The 4,326-nt window shown below is 47.1% G+C and overlaps 1 long non-coding RNA gene across 1 annotated transcript; it reads right to left on the bottom strand.

Annotated features, from left to right (window-relative positions):
• Window positions 1–1,457: 1,457 nt before the first annotated feature.
• On the bottom strand, window positions 1,458–3,992 carry LOC118156509. The gene is made up of 3 exons (XR_004746295.1): window positions 3,578–3,992; window positions 2,609–2,835; window positions 1,458–1,486 (listed from the first exon to the last, which is right to left on the bottom strand). It is a non-coding gene; the product is annotated as an uncharacterized LOC118156509 (long non-coding RNA).
• Window positions 3,993–4,326: the final 334 nt, after the last annotated feature.

Raw genomic sequence — 4,326 nt, 5'->3', positions numbered from 1 at the left:
ACACAGCTGTCCTTTCCTTCCCTTGCACGATGCCTTCTTCATTCAAGACCTCAGACCAGCCCTAGACGAGACACCCTCCCCACATTCAGTATCTGATGAGCCGTCCTTCCTCTGGGGAAGGAGGTTTGAAAGAAACTGATGGCCAGCGCCACCACGGGAGACTGTGGGACCTGTCTGGAAGAGCTATGTAGACTGGGGATAGGATCTGATCTCCAGGGTGGTCTCCAAGCTTCAGCACATGGATATAAGCAAGGAGCAGGAGGTGTCCAGCTGAAACAAGTGTCTCTTACCTTGAAAACCTACAGCTGCTCTGCCTCTGCACCTTCGTTCCCCATTTATAAAGAGCTGATAAGGATATGCCTTGCTTTACTGAGGCTTCATTCATTAAAGCTTGCAAAAGGTTTTGAGATCCTCAGATGGCCAGTGCAAGAGAAGTAATTATTTATTAACAGCCTCCGTGAAGGTGTGGGCAGCCATATTACCTCTCTCCTGGGTATTTAATTTAGGTACTGAGCATTTATTGTGGGTCTGAGAAAGTAATTGCTGATCTGGGCTGCTGGAGGTGGTAAGATATTCTTTCTTTTTTTTTTTTTTTTTTTTTTTTTTTTTTTTTTTGAATGAAATGCCTGTAAATGCAGATAATATTTCTTACAAAGGAGATAAAAAGGGGGCACCAGGGGACTTCACCAGCAGTCCTTGAGACCTCGGCTGAGGCAGGGATATGCCTCTGTAAGACTCCCCATGGGAAGAGGATGGGCTGGAGGAGCAGGGGCACGGCGCTGCGCTCCCCCCAGCACCCCCTGCATGTCAAGGACAGTTTGCTCCCATCCAATGATGGCTGGGCACGTGGAGCACCCCTCCCCAAATTCCCCTGCTGCTCAGATCTGCCCCAACATCCAGCACCTCCTGCCCTCCCTCCCATCCCACCGTGCCTGGGGTGGGTCCCCAAAACCTCCCCATCCCTCTCGCCCCGTGCTCTCACTGGGAGAAGCGGCGCAACGCCGGGCCCTTGCCATTAAGCATCTTCGTCTCCTTTCTTTTGTTAAAGCCAAATGGAACAATGTAATTAGCTTGTTACAATTAAAGTGACTCGACTGGATAAATTGTAATCACCCAGACTGAAGTTAGGCATCCCTGCAGGTCCCGGCCAGAGCAGCTGAGCTGCCTCATTTGCATAATTAAAATATACAAATGATAATGGATTTTGTACTCAATTTCCAGCGGCTGTAAATTCGAGAAACTATGAAATTAGAATAACTGAGATGGAGCCCGCCTTGAGGTAATGAGGATGACAAGTTTTGACAGTAGGGGTGTTTATAACACTAGTTTCTCGCTGCAAAATAAATAAGTACAAAAAAGATTAGACAGTGATATTAGTTAATAGTTCCACGGGCAGTGGGGAGAGGAGATAGACTGGTGATTACCTCTGCAAATTTACGCTGCCTTTTTGACAAGCTCTCTCCTAACCTTAGGGGACACCTTTTGCCTGATTATGAGAAATTGAGAATGAATTAAATGCATAAAAAGGGTTGTCACAGATAGACAAACTAAAGCAAAAGAAATGAAATTAGTCTTGCCATTTTAGCTCGCTGCAGGAGGAGGGGGGAGAGGGAAGGGGAGAAGGCTGGGAGAGAGGTTTTAATGCTCTGGGAAGGAGGAAATAAAGAGAGCGAGGTGTCCTGAATTGAGGATGATTTCACAAAAAATGGAAAATCCTCTGGGACCCAGGTTAAAATGGGAGAAAAAAATAACTGGGGATCAAATAACACCCTGTCCAGGTCAACTCCAGCATGTGCCTGGGAACGTTTTTTTTTTTTTTTTTTTTTTTCCCATTAGTAATTCTCTTCTCTTCTCTTCCCTTCCCTTCCCTTCTTCCTTTCCACTTCTGTTTTTCAGGTGGAAATTCAGGCTGAGCTGCGGCAGGCTTCCTGGCATTCCTCCCACCTCTCTTTGGGTGCACAAACCTCAGAAATCACATCTGGTTTATGAACATAAGCACAACTTGTTCACAATTATTTTGCAATGCCAGGCTAAAAAGGGGAGTTTCTGTTCGTTTTGAGTTTTACCCTTGTCAATAAGAATTCATTAACAATTGCACTTGGTTACTAATGGTCTTTTGCAACACCTCTGGGTGGGACATTCAGGAGCATAAGTAGAGCTGTACCTGGTGAGGCTGCAGCAGATACCCCAGGAAGGGTACGAACAGGGACAGCAGAGGGCTTGAATATGGGCTGCTGTGGTGGGCAGGATTTGCCCACCTTCAGCTCCTGTGAACTGGCCCTTGGATGTGCCAATTTTACTATTTCCCCCTTTTTGCTCTGATGGGAACTGTGGTGGCCAGCTCAGGTGGAAAACCCCATCAGACAACCAGCTGGGTTTTCCTAGGGTGAAAAAATTGAGATTTCCTTGCTGTAGGAGGAGGGTACAGAGGAGAGGGAAGAAGGAGAGGTAGAGGTGTCCCTGGAAAGCAAAGGGAGCAGAGGTGCAGGGAGTGGGGGGCTGCAGGGACCCCAGGGACACCCACCACCACCTGCTCATAGCAGCACAAGCCCTTTCACATCCAGCCTAGGAATATTTTTACAGCAACTCCATGTTCCCTTCTGCTCACCTGTAGCCTCAGGTCAGAACAGGCCAGTGCTCCATATTTATCCTTTGAAATGTCACCCAGATGAATCCTGTGCTCCACCACAAGGTACTGCTGGTTTTCAGGCTTGCTGGCTATGGCTCCCTTTCTTCTCTCCCTTCTTTTTTCTAGCCTCCAGTGTATTTTCAGTTCAGGTACAGTCGTCATTTACATTTTATGGTTTGTTTTACAACATCTTGTTATGGCATTATCTGTTAAAGAATGTATTTTTAATGTGTTTTATAGCGTGCTTTATAAATAAGTTATTAAAGAATGTACCTGCAGCTAGTGATCACTTAATAAATATTAATAAAGCAATTCCAGATGAGGCCATCATTAAGAGTGTTGGAGCACACCCACGCTAGTTACCTAGAAAGAGTTTCCGTGCTGGATCTGGAAAAGTTTGTGAGGGTTGTGATGGGAAAGGTGTTGGGAAGTAGCAGTGGGAAGAAAACAGTTTTGCAAAGTCCTTTTGGCCTTGAACTCTACACTGAGTAATTTATGTATTTATTTCATGAAATACCAGTGTCATGTGGGGAAAGGGGGTAAAAAAGGGGATAGTGACCCTGAAGATGTACCCAGGTTGTTGTCCATGGCAAAGGAGCAGCCCAAGGGTGCGTTGCAGGAAGGCAGTGGTTAGCTCACCTCACTGGCTTTTCCTCTCATGCCCCAAATCCCAGCTTAGCCTTGAGAAATGTGGGAAAATTGGTCCAAAGTTTTTGACCTAATCTATATATTTTCATGTTTTAATTTGGGAACTGGTGCAGCCAACAGGCCTGCAGCCTTGGGGTAGGCACCCTTGTTGCTCTCTAGCAAATGCATTTTGGTTCTAGCTAGAGGGACATAAAAACACCCGTGGGTGTGAGATGTGGGAAGAGACATGGGCTTTTTCTGTGGAAAAAGCCACCCAAATCCAGACAATTTATAAGCCTCCAAAATCCTCAGTTTTCTCACACTGTAGGATTCTGGGTGGCAGCTGAATTATCCACAGCACCACTTGACATTGTGCAGGGGGTAGAGCAAAGCTTTCCTTAGTGTCAGGGACTGGAGCAGGCAGGTGGGCAGCCACTACTGGTCAGGTAGGCACTGGTGGAGGACACCAGCCCTCCTGGGTTACCTGTGCAGATCTGGGGAGAAAGACAGTCCTTTGGAGCATGGATACAGGGAGAAAGATGGTCCTTCAGAGCACTCTTCATAGCCCCTGTTCCTGTGCTAAGTCACCTGCTGGAGCAGCAAAACCTTCTCAGTGCTGGGTTTCCAGCAGGGCAGAGATGCTCTCCAAAGAGAGAAGGGAGATCCCATACTTCTTCATGGAGTAAGAAGGCAGAAAAAGCATCTTCCTCCTTCCACCTCCCCTTTTCTGCTCTCACTACAGGCCAGGTGCTCTCCCACAACACAAGAATCGAAGGACAGGTTTGCAAGGTCCCTCCTCTCTCTGCAGCTCCCGTAATTGTCTTTGACACTGTTTATCATCTGTGATAATACAGCTGTGCCCTGTTAGCTGCAGTTGCCCTAATTCGTGTTATCAGTCTGGCACCAGGGAGAGGGAGGTGAGAGGTAGGGAGGAGAGGTGAAGCCATTACAGAGCTGACAGGGCAGTGAGAGCAGAGCGTGGTGATGGACTAGCCATCACTTGACCTGAATGCAAACATACATCCTATTGGATTGACCTTTCCCTGAGAGTAATGGATCTCCTCGTGTAT

The sequence above is a fragment of the Oxyura jamaicensis genome, chromosome Z (assembly GCF_011077185.1).
Source record: "Oxyura jamaicensis isolate SHBP4307 breed ruddy duck chromosome Z, BPBGC_Ojam_1.0, whole genome shotgun sequence".
Taxonomy (NCBI): domain Eukaryota; kingdom Metazoa; phylum Chordata; class Aves; order Anseriformes; family Anatidae; genus Oxyura; species Oxyura jamaicensis.
Note: the sequence above shows the minus strand (reverse complement) of the source record. Positions and strands in the feature narration are given on the sequence as shown.